This window comes from Triticum aestivum, chromosome 3D, assembly GCF_018294505.1.
Source record: "Triticum aestivum cultivar Chinese Spring chromosome 3D, IWGSC CS RefSeq v2.1, whole genome shotgun sequence".
In the NCBI taxonomy this organism is placed as follows: Eukaryota; Viridiplantae; Streptophyta; class Magnoliopsida; order Poales; family Poaceae; genus Triticum; species Triticum aestivum.
Window position 1 is genome coordinate 159,867,220 of NC_057802.1, and position 16,902 is coordinate 159,884,121.

Sequence of the window (16,902 nt, forward strand, 5' to 3'; positions counted from 1 at the left end):
GCGATGCTAGTGTAGGGGAAATGCTGTAATCAACTACAGAGCTACATTCACTATCTTCATCTAGCATTTCTATTTCTTGAGAATCATGTCGGGAGGCTGACGCTGCATTCTTTAAATGAGGAGTAGTTCCCTTGCCTGCCTGCCTCGTCATAAGTGATTCATGAGGGATACACAAGAACATTAGTTTGATGTAAGAACATGGTTAATACACAGATGTACTAGTATGTACCAAAAACAGAAAGGCATGTCATATTCAAAGGTATAATGTGTAAGCTAAGCAGATGCAATTTAACCAAATTGGAAGCAATACAAGCTAGACATCCGGCTGGAGTGGTGAGCATGATCATCTAGGACCTGAGAGCCTGGTGGGACGCGGGCTGCTTCGCCACCATCGCAGCTTTTTAGTTGGCTTCCAGGTGATGCCTATCTTTGCTGGGCTTGTCACTAGCTCGGCCAGTGCCCTGACTAGCTATTTGTCTTCTGGTGCTCATGGGATGGTGGTTCATGTAAAAAAATATCTTTCCTTATCTTACCGACTTCGGCCTTTCGAATACAAGCTAGACACCATATGGAACATGCAACCACATATGACACCGTGAAGTTAAAGTAAGCACCTGGGATGGTGGTTCATTGCGAGCGAGGTCATCAACTCCAGAGCTACGTTTACCGTCTCCTTCTGCTGACACTGCACCCTTTATAGCGCTGTAACGTGTCTTGCCTACCCGCACACGAAGCTAGAGCGACTTCTCTCTTTTCTTTTTGGCTTCTCTCCTGGCAGCAGAGTTTGAAATACCCTTGCATAAAAACACAATAGTGAGAGTAAGGGTGAAGTGACAGAACTAGTGCACTGTAAAAGTAGCAGATAGCAGGTGGCTGAAAAATAAATGACAGGAGACATATGATAGCTCTACAACATTGCATGGCAAACAAAATTAGATTCTATTCCGTATGATTTTGTAATATATGAGCACAGGAAATGCAGGTACTCCACCAGCACACCACCACATGTGGTCATATCTCAGATAACAGTCGATTGAAAATAAATAGGTCAGTCGATTTGTTTAATGAACCGTCCGATCTATAAGGAACAGGCAGATGGCCTTCGTCTACCTCCCGCCAGTCACTGTTGACGATCTTTCTCGGACCGCCAGCGACCACCGGCCCAGACCCCTACCTTCGCCGCCCCGCCCTCCCATCGACCTCACACCACCGCCGTGCTTGGAAGTGCCCCCAGGCCATCCCTTTAATCTCGGCCGACCTCCAGATGGAGCGCCAGTAGCTCTAGGCCGCACACACCCCTAAGATAAACACCAAGGCGCTGCTTCCCCGGCGTAATAGGCGTACTAGCGCCTGTTACGCCGGGGGAATGCTTCCGTTAATTGGGAATCAACTGGCCAGAAATTGAAATTCAGGGAGGCGACGGACCTCTAGCTAAGGTGAAATAGTATATGAGGAGAAACCTTGTGCATCGCGAGTTACTAGGAACATCTAGTATCAAAAGAAGCGGTCAACTAGTGTCTTCTGTGGGATGAATACCGTGCAAGCAGAGACGTAAGATTTGCACGGATAAGGGAAGAGGAGTACCTTTTTCGGTTGCCGGTGTGGTCACCTCCACATGTCGCGCCGATCTTCTTCTTTTTACCGGGAAATCCGATGTTCTGGAGGGTGTAGGCTTGGACGAACCCATGGCCAAATTGTTGAATGTGTTGTCGTGGCCGTATGTCGGCGGAGGGGAAGCAGATCCGAGGTGGCGAAGGACGGCGTAGCAGGAACAGCTCCGGTGCGCTGGAGGGTGGCAAAGTTGGAGCGGCAGCGGTGAGGCGCAGGACGGCGTGGTTGAACTGGCTCGGGTATAGATGGCTCGACCTCGGCTTCAACTACTAGCCGTGGAGGGCGTTGCGGTTGAGGTTGCGGTGGACGACGACGTCAGGGTATCGGCTCCGGCGTGATGGAGGAGGGCGGCGGTTGATGGGTGGGATGGGGTGGCGGACGGAGGACGCCGGGGTTTCGCGGCTAGCAGAGAGGTAGTTTTGGCGCCCACGGAGTATGAATGGGGAATCGGAAGGGTAGGGGGAACCATGTTTCGGTCTGGGACGCGCTTGTATTTGGCTTTTTTTGAACAGAAGATGGGACGCGCTTGTTTGAAATTTGGGGAAAGTACAAACTTTGCCCCCCTCTTAAATTTTGGACCTACTACGGGTCGGGGGTAGGATGGTAATCCCAGGTGTCCCAAATAGTGGGCAGGAGCGATTTCGGCCACGCGCATGTGTGCTTAGGCGGCCATTGTGTATGAATGTTTTTCGGATGCGGTTGCGTGGCGTCGAGATGAAGCCACAAACCTACCCCGATTTAGACCTTTGGACGTCGGGCCGGTAGGTTTCATGGGTCGGAGTTATTAGAAAAGTAATTTCCTTGTACTACCAAACATTGGTCTCACGCAGTTTCGGGCGAGTAGAGGTTCTTTTGGCACTTCGTTCAAAATTTTGAAACACAAGGGTTCACGTTTAGATTACTCTTGAACTATGAGGATTGACCTAAATAGACAACGTTATATTTGACCTTGTATGTTTGAAAACCTCATTAAATTATCCGCTTATTTTTGAAATTTTTACACTTGAAAATCCTCTAACCACGATTATTGTGGAATGGAGGAGCTAAATTTGAATCTATTTTGTACACGACTACATATGCTATTATGTACAAAATCAGAGCAAAGATTGGTGCCCCCATAATTTATGTATGGTTTACAAATGCCATGATATCAAATTCAAATAATTGAATGGACTTCATGTTGAATTCGATTTTTTTAAACCACCTTAAGTTGAATTCAAATGTATGCTAGTTCATAGGTAGCTATTTATAATGTCCATTGTGTAACTTTCGTATGTATAATGTGCTTTACACACACAACATGAACTATACTCACGTTTATATTCGATTGCTAAAGCGATGCATTGTCTGGAGTTCAAAATACTAACTATGTGGATCAATTGTGTCGAATAATAACATAGGCATGCTCAAATTCGATAGAATCTAGATGTCTGATGGATCAATGACCGCTCCTTACGCGAATTGCAAATATCATGATCCCATCCTAATATTTGGATACAATTTATATCTTTAATCAATGTGTAGAGCAGTGTTTTACGTGTAGTTTCACTCTCCATCGATGGTCTCTCACACATGCTCACACACTCTCTCCCGAGGTGTCTCTCTCCCACAAATGCTCTAGATATAACCCTCCCTCCCTCTCGTAACCATTTACAACTGTTTTCACTAACCTTTATCACAAGCACTCTTCCTCTCGCAAACATACACACGCACAATCCTCATCGACCCTTTCTATATACATGGACCTGCTACGTGTCTCATGTACGCACATTATCTTTACGCCTGTCTCTCACGCATTGTCTCACACCTCTCTTCCTAATCGAGGAGTATGATTCTAGCAGAGCATTTTGTAGGATGCCCCTTAAAGTTAGGTTGGATGAATAGTAATATCAAAGATAAAGGGGTTACCTTAGTCCGAGAACCCAGGGTTACAAATCCTAGCCTGCTTTGTCAGTGGACATAGAGTCCTTCACAATACACACACCCTCATTTCTCGTGCTATCACTCCCACGCCCCCCCCCCCGTCGGCCCCTCTATCCATGCCTCTCCCGAATACATAATACGCACACATACCTCTCTAGGCCCCGCCAAATGCATCAACTACACATTCACACATGTTACATCACGTACCCCATTGATCTAAAAAGCCCTCTCTTCACGTTTATTTCGCATACAACATTCCTTTTGAATAAAGTGTGGCCAAAAAATTATTTTAGAGTTTCTACATATATACAACATTACAAAGTTATATGGAGGAGTACAAACGCTAATTTGCATTGCATGGTGCCCACAATGATATTTATTCCGCACTGTGAATTTGTATATTTTTATACTATATACAAAGTTAGTCATAATAAAGAGAAACGAAGAGCATCTCTCTCTCCATCGCATACCCCCCCTGTATGCCCCTTTCACGTATGCACACAAAACTATCTCCAGGTCCTCTAAAAGTAAGCCCCCAGAAAATTCACGCATGTTTCATCTTTCTCTCGCGATATATGTAATGACGATCATTGTATTTGAAGCGAAAGCACGATACATACATTGGACTTCAGAATCCACTCATTACGGTCACCATTTATGTTTAGTGGTTATTATATAGTCACGGGCTCACCGTACAACTCTGTATTTGCTCATGACATGACTAGTTGACCAGTTAAACGCTCCACGTGGCACCTCTAGTGTTGCATCACATTATCTCACTACCATCGTGCCCACCTGTCGACTTGTATCTACTCTACATCTACACTCTTACAAAATACATAAAATACACTCTTATAAAAATAGAGTTGGTGATGATGGTGTGCCTGCCATCCTGCAATATAGGCCGTCCGATTTATACCTGACGGATAGGAAAGAAACTATGGCAATTTTGCAAAAAGGTACCCACACACCTGTCCACATTTGCAAATAAGGCCTTCCCTCGTTTATCCTTTTCTCTCACAAGATAAACAAGTCATACAAATGCATCTTGATGTTACGTGCAACGCACGGGCATCTTGCTAGTAAGAATGAAAACAAACGACAAAAAAATATTTGGACGGTGGTTCGAAGTCATGACCGCGGGCACAGCGGACAAGGTGGCCTTGTATTGGTATGCTGAGCCGTGTGTTTTAACACACAGGAGCTGGTGTGGTGATTATACACACACGCAGGCATGAACACGAACTGCATCCACGCAACACTCACACAAACACATGCACCCACGCACGCACGCAACACTCACACGTACACACGCACCCACGCACGCATGCAACACTCACACGCACGCACGCAACACTCACATGCACACACGCACGCATGCATGCACACACCAGTACACCACACGACCAACACACACTCTCACGCTCAAGTGCTCAACCTACACGTGCATGCGCACACATCAGGCCAGAACAGACACATACACAACCAGGTGATTCCCGCGCACGGGTTGGAGCCTTGTCGCGCCTGCGTAAATTTGTGTTTATCTGACCTTTTGCCTATGCAAACTGACAGGTGGGACCCACAAGGAACGTGGTCAATTTAACTAGTCAACATGGCGCCACGCAGACTATTTGGCCTGTCAACAGAGTGCAAACCGATGCTGAACTGTGAGCAAGTGACCGTATAATCACCGCAAAACATATATAGTGACCCTAATCAGCTTATTCTGAAGTTCCGTGACCGTATTACGCTTTTCTCTCTGTAGGCCCTCCAAAACTACATCTCTACACGTTCTCGCATGTTACATCTAACAACTATGCAATCCAACACTACTACTACACTCTAACACAATAAATCATATGTGTTTTTAGTTTTACTAGATATCATATTGTTACTTATAATTATTCAGTTTGCATACATTAAAATTGCCTTTGAAATGTATGGCCAGTATCATCTACCGCGCGGGAAAAATCCCGCCCTTTCCTGTTTAATCGGGTTTGTATCGATGGATCGTGCGAAACAGCAAAACTATAGTACTATGCAGTACTACAAGTGACAGTTCACTGGGCAGTCGTGTCGTCTACTCCTCCGTCGTAAGAGTGGAGCGCTCGCTTTCATAAATCTTCTAGTCCCTTTCGCCGACATGTGGGACATCAAGCTACCGGGTCCACGTGCCATACCGGAATACAGTGCAGAGCAGCCGGGGTGAAGCACCCCAGTCATGGCGCCGGCGTAGTAATGAGCAATGAGGCGTCAAATCACAAGCTGCACCTTTCCCGCAGTTAAGTTGGAGGGACGAAGCAACCATCATTTCACTCGTTGCTGAATCCGCTTCTGCCTCATCTTCTTCAACTTAACCACGTGTTGCTTCTGCCGTTGTTCTGCCTCATGTGGGATGCGGATCGGCTTGGTAAAGCACTGACACGTGGGACCGCATGTTAGCAAACCGCCAGGACAACGTCCTCCGAAAATAAGAAGCCTAATCCTAGAATTACAAAGGGCTACGTAGCTGCTACGTATACTTTCCATCTAATCTACATATGCCCCCCTGATTTTCAGGTGGGGTGGGCCTAATCCTCTCCTTTAATCCAATCAAATAGTCCCACATCACATCAGTTCGTAACTTTACGTAAACCATTACGTGGATGTAGCATTGCTCAAATAAGAAACCTCCCCCGCCATCCGCGCGGCAAAATCACCTCCTTTTTACTAATCTTGATTCTATAATTTTTTAGATCAATAATTGAGATTTGTATAGATAGCACACAGGAGCAAAACCAAGTGGTACGGTTAAGGGCATCCACAATGTGTAGCCAAATGTGAAAATAGCTTTTGGCATCGTGGGAACCATTGTGGACGGTGTTGACAAAGCCAAAAAGATGGAACCGAAGCTCCCTGATTGATTGATTGAAGGAATAGAAAAATGCAACGTCTCTCCTCTTTCTCCCATGCTTGGACGCATGTAGTACAGTATAGAGCACAGAGTCTACTCCCCTGTCCCTTCTATCACAAATCACAAAGCAGTGAGGCGTCAAATCACAAAAGCACGGACGAAGCAACCATCATTTCACTCTTCGCTAACTCCGCTTCTCCATCGTCTTCTTCGAGAAACCATCTCACCGCACTAGTACTCCTAGTAGTACTAGTAAAGGACTTCCTGGATGCAAATAAGGCGGTTGTCTCGGCTTGCAGGCGGCACTTGCGAACGACTTACCGTGGTCTCCCTCAATGGTGTTCTCCGTCGAACGCACTTCGCCAAACCACCAAAAAAAGATATCGTCGACGTCACGGTAATGGGGAAGGAAGTCAAATATAGTTACTACCTCCATTTTTTGTACACAAGGCCAGTATATCAAAATTACAATTTGCAAAGGGCCACTAACACTAATCGAGGCAAAATTGATGGGGTTAGCAACCAAGGACATTAATATCCCCTGCATGCATGCGGAAGTGAGAAGGTTGGTTTGCATGGCGCTGCATTAATCAAGCGATGAGGAGTGAGATGGTTAGCTCTTTGGTCTTTGGAGAAAAAAATACGCATTAATTGACACATGAAACGAGGATTTGTATCGATTAAATCCCGCGAAGGAAAACCCCGCCTTTCTTTTTTAACACTAGTACTCCTAGTACATACGTACTTATCCTGTTTGGTTCTAGGCCTTGCATTGCCAAACTTCGCCACACATTTTTGCCAAGCTTGCCTAAAGTTTTCAAAATGAGAAGGAGGTACACTTGCGCACGGCTGTCGCGGTCGCACCACACCCTCACACGGTCGCTCCTGCACGCCGCGGTCGCACCGCACCCTCACACAGTCGCTCCCGCACGCCGCAAACCCAACCAAGGGAACGCACCCTCACTGACACGAGATCTCGCATGTGAACAAACCAAACTCAGCCATCCTATCGCTAACACATAATTTTCATTCATAGAGTATGTTTATCCAACCGCATGTTGGGGAGTATCCGTACGGCCCGTGCGGTGGTCTGTTGGGGAAGAAGAAGAGGTGAGGAAGAAGGAAAGAAGGGTTAGGAGACGTAGGATATTCATCCAACCGCCTGAAATGGTAGACTGACCCAAGTCAGGCAACTTGTATAACAAATATATGTTTTTACACAGCAAAAGATCCATAAAAACAACAACATAAAGAAAAACTATCACTGCTCGCGGAAAGAGACGGCCTCGTCGTCTTTGGCTGCCGGCGCGAACCTGCCGTCGCTGTCGACGAGTGTCTCCGCACCGTGGTTGTCCTCGGCCTCCAGCTACTCGTTCAAGCGGAGTGCGGGTGCTCTGCACGGACGAGAGCACAGCCCGGTTCAAGTCGAGGACGTCCGATTTCGCCTGCAGGAGGGCCTCGATGGCAGCGGCATCCGCGCGCTCCGCGTCGAGTCGAGCCTCCACCGCCCGGTTCAAGTCCAGGACGTCCGGTTCCGCCTGCAGGAGGGCGTCGATGAGAGCGGCATCCGCGCGCTCTGCGTCGAGTCGAGCCTCTGCCGCCTGGTTCAAGTCCAGGACGTCCGGTTCTGTGAGGACCCCGATTCCAAGGCACACCGATCTAGCATGTAACACCTCATATCACTTTGCGGCCTCACGCACGGTACTCCCACGGGTGTCGCCTTACCATGGCCCGGGACCGTTTGCGCCTTTTGGCTCACGTATATGACAATGTCGCTAGCATCCATATGACAGAGAACCCGGGCCGACATGGCTAGTCGTGAACCCAAAGCGGCACTAACATATGGGGACAGGCATACATGAATCAACATCGAACGTGTCGGTCAGCAGCGTGCGAATCCGGGCTGTAGCACTGGGCTAACAGGACTCCGGGAACCCGGGCTGTAGCAGGCTAGGCAGGGCTCCGGATGTCACCGCGTGACATTTCCCCGAAGGGACAGACACAGGAACGATATGAAACACATGCCGGCCAGTCAAGTGTCCAGAGCAGTAGTGCTGGGCTAGCAGGACTCCGGTGAATCGGGCTGTAGCGGACTACTATGGCTCAAGGAGGCACCAGACTACATTTCCCCATAAGAGAGGCTACCAAGGATAAACAACTAGGTTGTCGGATCCCACACATACCAAGCATTTCAATCATACACACAATATGCTCGATATGTGCAAATACAACATGGCATCACAACAAGACTCTACGACTCAGAGAATTTATTCATTAGGCTCCGAGGAGCGAGATATTACAACCTGGGTCTCATGACCCAACATTCAGAGCATACAAGTCAAAGCACATGCGGAAGCTTAACATGTCTGAGTACAGACATCTACAAATGAAAAAGGCTGAGAAGCCCGACTATTTACTAGATCCTGCCGAGGGCACAAGATCGTAGCTGAGGTATCAAGCTAAACATCGAAGTCCACACGGAACTACTAGCGAGACTGACGTCTCTCTGCAAAACATAAAATAAGCAAACGTGAGTACAAATGTACCCAGCAAGACTTACATCAGAACTATCTACATATGCATCAGTATCAACAAAGGGGGTGGTGGAGTTTAACTGCAACAAGCCAGCTTTGACTCGGTGGCTATCCTAACTACGACTGCAAGCAACTCTTTTGAGGTGGCGCACACGAGTCCACATAATCACCATATCAATACTCCACTATGGATCCGCTCCCATCTCCCTACGAGAACGCCATCCATAGCATCACGCTTATCTTGCGCATTTTAGAGTATCCACTTTTGCTTTTCTATGAACTGTTATAGGCAACCCAGAAGTCCATTTCCGCGGACACGGCTATTCGAATAGATCATATTTACCCTGCAGGGGTGTACTTCGTCACACACGCTCTCGCCACTTACCACCATGTACACGTCGTGTACCTCGGCAACCTTCAAGCGGAAGCCTGGCGAGGGAGTCGGCCACAGCCTACCTAAACACTCAAGTCTCTAGTCCAGGTTTATCGCCTATTCAGGTTCCATCCGCAGGGAGTCCGGCCGAGGTTTCCACATACGGCCCCGAACGATGTGTGCAGGGTTCCCGAGACACCAAACGGGCGCCCGGTACACCGTGCCACGTGCCTACCGCATCACAGCCCACCCCTCGGTCAGCGCTGTCCACGGCCTCCAGCATACTACAAACACCAGAAACTACTTGCAACTCCTGGACAGAGGACAAGGGTGATTAAGAAGCCGAGAGGGTCCATTGGTTTCGGGCCCAATGCGTGGTAGTAATTCTATCATGGATCACAAACACAGAACTCAGTTCATGAGGACGGCTTCAATGAGACAACCCACCATGTACTCCTACATGGCCTCTCACCGCTACCTTTACCAAATCGTGTTCACACACTTAGCTCACACACAGTAGGACATGTTCATCACCATTCAAATTCATCCCCGACGAATCAGACCCGACTCAACTCTAAGCAGTAGCAGGCATGACAAACAAGCATGAATGAGTAGGCACATCAGGGCTCAAACAACTCCTACTCATGCTAGTGGGTTTCATCTATTTACTGTGGCAATGACAGGTCATGCAGAGGAAAAGGGGTTCAACTACCGCAACATGTAACAGTTGAATCGATGTTGTCCTAATGCAGTAGAAGAGAGCAGGAGCGAGAGAATGGGATTGTATCGGAATGAACAAGGGGGTTTTTGCTTGCCTGGCACTTCTGAAGATATTATAGTTCTTCATCGGTGTCATCGAACTCATCGTCGGAATCACGACTATCAAGAGGGGACAATCACCGGCAAACAAGGAAGAACACAATCAATGCAATGCAACAATTATGATGCATGATTATGACATGGCAATATGACGTGATTTGGCCTAATGCAACTAGCAAAATATTAAATGGAGTTGGTTTGAATCCAAGATTCAAATTCAAACTCCATATGTGGAAATTCAAATGCCATTTACATGATTTGTCCTAAACAGCAAGGTTAAGTTGCTCTAACATGCATGAAACAAGTGCAGATGGATAGATTGGATTTTTCTGATCATTTTTCATATATAATTTGTTTCATTTGGAGCTACGGTTGAATTTCTATGAATTTTAGAAGTTTAGGGCATTTTCTGGAATTCCTAAATTATTTTAAATCCAGAAAAGGATTAATTGCGTCAGCACTGCGTCATGCCTGTGTCAGCAGGTCAGCAGCGCTGACCAGGGTCAAACCTGACGTGTGGGGTCCACACGTCAGTGACACCTGGTGCTAACCCGCGTTGACTAGCACTTTGACCTGCTGCGGGGCCCATTGTCAGTGGCTAAGGGCGGCTGAGCTGGCAGGGATTAGCGCTAATGACTGCGCCACGTCGGTCCTCGCCGGAGTTGAACGCCGGCGAGCACATCCGACGACGGATGCTCCTCGGGATCGAGCTACGGGCAACCATTTGCCTCGCCGTTTGCTTCTATGGGTTCCTCGGGTTCGCGCGCATCCAAAGGAGCAAGCGAGAGGAGATGGGGTGAGCTGTGGCGTCGGCGGTGGCAAGCGTGGCGGCGGCCGGATTTCGGCGTTCGTGAGTTTTGCTGCTGCGGCTCGCGGTCGAGCGAACCAGTGCGCTAGGGATGCACTACGTGAGGTTGCGAACGCGTTGCACACCGACGGATGACCAAATGGCCACCGAAGCGACGCCGGCGTCGAGCTCGTGCGGCGGGGCGTTCCGGTCAGCGCGGAATCAATGGCTACAGGTCGCGAACGGCGTCGGGGTAAGAGGGAAACGGCGTAGGAGCTCACATAGAGGCTGTAGGGATGCTTAGCGCGCTCGGGGACGGCTCGGAGGTGTCGAATCAGCGGTGGCGATCTCCGGTGCCCGAGGTTGAAGACGAGGGCAAAGGCGGCGTTGTGGGGCGTCCGGCGTCGCGTGGCTCGGTGTGGGGGTCGAGGATGAATCGGCGGAGCTCTTGGTAAGCTCAAGAGGTCGAGGGGGCGGCAGTGGCCGCGGTGGTGCTCGGCGGCGCACCGCGGTGCGCTCGGGCGCGAGATGGAGAGGAGCCAGAGGAGGGGATGAGCTTGAGGGAGAGTGAGAGAGGGTCGAGGAGGCGGCGTGGTACGCGTGGAGGCGACCAGGCAGTCGAGGGGCACGCAGGCAGGGAGGAGCCGGCGTGGCTCGTGTGTGCACCGGGCACGCAGCTGCTTCTCCTCCTGGCAGGAGGAAGAAGACAGTGCTGCCCCTGGTGGGCTGGGCTGGCTGGAGGAGCTGGGCCAGGTGGCTGCCAGGTAAGTCAGGCAAGGCCCAGGTAAAACCCTTTTCCCCTTTTGTTTTTGTTTTCCATTTCTGACGTTTGTTTTAATTTGGTTTTTGAACCAAATCAATTTATTTTCTTCTGAAAATTATTGTAGGAACTAGTTGGATTGTACCAAAGCCCCACACTAAAAATCAGAATTATTGGACATATATTAAATATATAACTATTATAAATTCAATGCAAATAGTTATTGCATTAGCTTCAAATGCCCAAAATAAATATTTATGAGCTCCTAAAAATATTGGTTTGAATTTTAATTCTGGACAATATTTTCATAGAGAAACATGAACATTTTCTTGGACCTATTTGAAGCAATTTTTATCTTGGTCTTTTTCAGAAATGATTTCTAGGGCTTTCACATGTCCCCATTTCAAATTCATTGAAATTTAAACATGATGCACACATGACTAGCTAGCCTAGAGCAAGCCAGAACTAGGGATGTGACAACTCACCCCCACTAAACAAAAATCTCGTCCCAAGATTCAAGCGTAGGGTAAGATGAAAGGGGAACGCAAACTAACATAATCTTCACGATCCAATTGTTCTTCTCGAAGATGTTAATTCATTGCATCATCTTGATCTTGACATCTTTTCTTTCGAGAGCTTCATCCAACTATGATGACGGAAGAGAGGGAAACTCTACAGGATTGATCTTCTCGAAGATCGAGCTATACAAGATCAACTCGCGGAATGAGATGTTGAAACATCTCGAGTTGAGACACAAAACACATCGAGAGGGATGGAAGAACAAACGATGAGGTTTGATTTGGTGGGCAACAATCCCACGCTTAGATAATATGGTGCATGGGTTCCAAAGCAGCGAGGAGTTAATTGCCATGACTCCATAACGGGGCACCTTAGGAAAGGTGACTCGTTGAATTATCCCTTAAGTGGCAAAAAGAATTACTTTTGATTCAGAGTTCATTGAAACTCTTCATACCAGCCTAAGGCAATTTACAATGATCGTCTGAAAGAATTCAAAAGAATGGCACACTCAATTTGGAAAGGAAACTACGGTTATAGAATAACTCGGCAAATGGAAGGCACATTCCAGTTGATACCAGGGATATAACCTAGTGACTGAGCGTGCTTTCAAGAACTTGAGCATTTCCATATTCATCAAGGTTTTACCAACATCCGTGCCGAGGATCCTGGCAACACATCATACTACCATGATGAACGGTGATGGAGGATGCAGGTGCAAAGGAGGGCAACACTTTCTCAGATTTTTCCTTAGCAATGCCAAAGAAGCAATTCTGGATGATCGACCGAGAAACATTTAGCACTCCGCTTCTAATGTTCTCCTTGATGTTCTAGGTACCACAATCATGCTTGAAAGCATCGGCATGGCCATCAAGTAAAGGTCGGACGTCGGAATACAAAGGATCCATAAGGAACAACTTCCATAATAACTCACTCGGAATCCTCATGGAGAAGATGGTTAACTTGCTCAATCAAGATACTACAATAATAGGTCTTCCAACTAGGTGTGTCGGCCAGAACATCAACCTTGTCGGAACCTACATCATAGATCCTGGAAAAGTTCCAACCATCATATCTGCCTGAGATTCAGATCTGGTTGGTGACAGGATATTCCAGACTCATCGAGTCTAGGAAGAAAAATGAAGGTTTGCAACACAAATCGACAAGACGATGTTGCGAGATTCTCGGAAATGACCTACGGTAGCAAGCTCCAAAACATGAGCTGGTTCTGCTACATACATGTGAACACACTGTCCCAGACAAGCATGACCACGTAGTAGTCTTATAATAAAACACTACCGAGTTCAGGTGGGGAACCATCAACGAGGGTTTCGAAGCCTTGTGCATGAACTAGTATTCGCACAACAACTCCTTTTCATTGAACAAATCAATCAGTGGCTTGGTGTGCTAGGAACACATATAGAATGGAGGCGGCCAACCTATCAAACAATAGAGTACTTTGCACATATGCGTGACTAACTTGGGATGATTCCAGAGGAAGCAAAAACAAGCTTTCTCGAATTCACGGCGGCAACTTACATCAAATGCACGTGAATTAGAGGAAGTCACTACTTTCATCCAGACAGATACTTCATGAACGGGGCATGAAGAAAATGCTTACACAAGTTTCCAACACTAGCTGGATGTTCAGCACGAATCAGGGAGGAGACAAAATGCTGCTGATGGGCTCAACAGCAACTCATCGGAATTTCCATATCACTGGACTTCCACCATCATGTGAACACGGTGATAGCATTGGTCAGACCAAAAGATGTAATGGTGTATGCTTGAGGAATCAACCACGAGTAAGACAACATTACGAACATCGTTGGTTCTGATTTGACTTGATAATAGCCCATACTCAAATCAAAGATTGGACAAGACAATAGATCCAACAACTGATCACGGGGATAAATCGATGAAGATATCATCTTTCTTCAACACACACCCAAGGATATCCCTTTGGAATGAACTAAGTCAGATAAAACTTTTATCTTCCAACCCTCCAAGTTATTGTTTAGCTTAACCAACTAGCTCAGGGGTATCCAACACGGATTCTTGGAGAAGGGGTGGTTTACAGGAAACCAACTTGATCACGAATTCAACATAGCGGTCAGGTGACAACCTGGTGATACTTCCGAGAAGATATTCGGAAAATCACGTACCACCGATATGTTGCTAAGCTCGGGAACAATCTTGCTTTTCAGGGCAAGACGATATGACCGAATAAGCAAGGACTGACACTATCCTAACTCATTGATCGAAAAGTGCACCGGAAATAAGGACTAGGTAGCACGATCAATCTTAGGATGATGATTTAATAACCAACATGCTAAGTATGAGAATATTGTCCATTAACTACCAAGCAACAAGTTGCTCGGAGTATTGATTTCACACACCACAATTCACTTGCCGGTATTCCGGTTATAATAACATGGGAACCGAGGAATGAACAATGATGGCAAGAAGTATTACTGCGCCAAGAATTCATAGGAGGTGGTGCAATTCTCATGACACTCTTGACATAAAGATGGTAACACTCCAAGGTAGAGCAGAACAAGAGCTGGATTGGCATTTTGGTCTGCCGAATACACTTGCTTTGACCCAATCCTAGATATGGATGAGGTTCTGGAGTTTGTTTCTCCTAGTCATTCTGAAATAGAACGGCTTGACGGACCACAAGGATAGTACGCATCGGTAACACGGATGTACAACTAGTCCTGACTATCAATTGATAGACAGAGGTCAGAATACAACTAAAGAGAGACAACTCAAGGGACATATGGTTTTCTGAGTTGCGGATGCATAGATTTAGTATGTCAACAAGTTCCACATATTTCTTCCGGATAACCCATGCAGAAAGGTAGAACTGGCAGAGTCACAATATGAATGGAGTACTCCTCAAGAGCGCCCTGGTTGTGATCTTTTGGTTAAAAGAACTTCTGCCATAATGGTTCATGGTATTTGGAAGAATGATAAACCACGAACCTCGAGGACTATCGCAAGGTTACTAATATCCTAAAGGAACTAGCAAACACTATCAACATGAAGTAAGTAGAGTGAATCTTGGGTCAAGAACCTAAGAGTAGGATACCTACTACTAAATGGCATCACGGGATGCTCTCGAGAATGGTTGCCAGAATCATCACACCGGGAACACAAAACATAGCTAGTTTACTAGGTAATCTTCTAAGACACCTAGGGTCGTAATAATAACTCCAACATATATGCCGAGGCAATAGAATACCTCAACTCAGCAATTAGTGTGATTAACCTGGCCTAAAAGAACAACAAAACCAGAGGGAAAAGATTTTGCAAATGCATCAGATGGTTTAGAAACCTGGGATGACTCGGACAACATAACGGCTGTAAATGCTCAAAGGATTTGAGACATCCTACAAAATGGTGGCATAACCACTCAACATCACAATATAAACTTCCGGGATCAATGGTCAACATACGGAAGTAGTAGGAACTGAACTGAGGCTTAAATCCATCAATCCTATGAGTCTATGGATTAGTAACACGTGATCCTGATAGAAAGATGAGAAGCCTAGTTCTTAATCCCCGTAGAAGAGAAGAGGGTGACTCAGATCAGAAGGGCATAAGGTAAAGGAGTAAAAAGAGCCTTACGTTCCCTCCCACAATCAATTCCCTTATTTAACTAAAGCATTTCTAGACACAACTTCGACCAGTTTGGCTTGGTAATCCTACAGGCAGTCAGGCTCTGATACCAACGCTGTCAGGACCCCGATTCCAAGTCACACCGATCTAGCCTGTAACACCTCATATCACTTTGCGGCCTCACGCACGGTATTCCCACGGGTGTCGCCTTACCATGGCCCGGGACCGTTTGCGCCTTTTGGCTCACGTATATGACAATGTCGCTAGCATCCATATGACAGAGAATCCGGGCCGACATGGCTAGTCGTGAACCCAAAGCGGCACTAACGTATGGGGACAGGCATACATGAATCCATATCGAACGTGTCGGTCAGCAGCGTGCGAATCCGGGCTGTAGCACTGGGCTAACAGGACTCCGGGAACCCGGGCTGTAGCAGGCTAGGCAGGACTTCAGATGTCACAGCGTGACATTTCCCCGAAGGGACAGACACAGGAACGATATGAAACACATGCCGGCCAGTCAAGTGTCCAGAGCAGTAGTGCTGGGCTAGCAGGACTCCGGTGAACCGGGCTGTAGCGGACTACTATGGCTCAAGGAGGCACTAGACTACATTTCCCCATAAGAGAGGCTGCTAAGGATAGACAACTAGATTGTCGGATCCCACACATACCAAGCATTTCAATCATACACACAATATGCTCGATATGTGCAAATACAACATGGCATCACAACAAGACTCTACGACTCAGAGTATTTATTCATTAGGCCCCGAAGAGCCAGATATTACAAACATGGGTCTCATGACCCAACATTCAGAGCATACAAGTCAAAGCACATGCGGAAGCTTAACATGTCTGAGTACAGACATCTACAAATGAAAAAGGCTGAGAAGCCTGACTATCTACCAGATCCTGCCGAGGGCACAAGATCGTAGCTGAGGTATCAAGCTAAACGTCGAAGTCCACACGGGACTACTAGCGAGACTGACGTCTCTCTGCAAAACATAAAATAAGCAAACGTGAGTACAAATGTACCCAGCAAGACTTACATCAGAACTATCT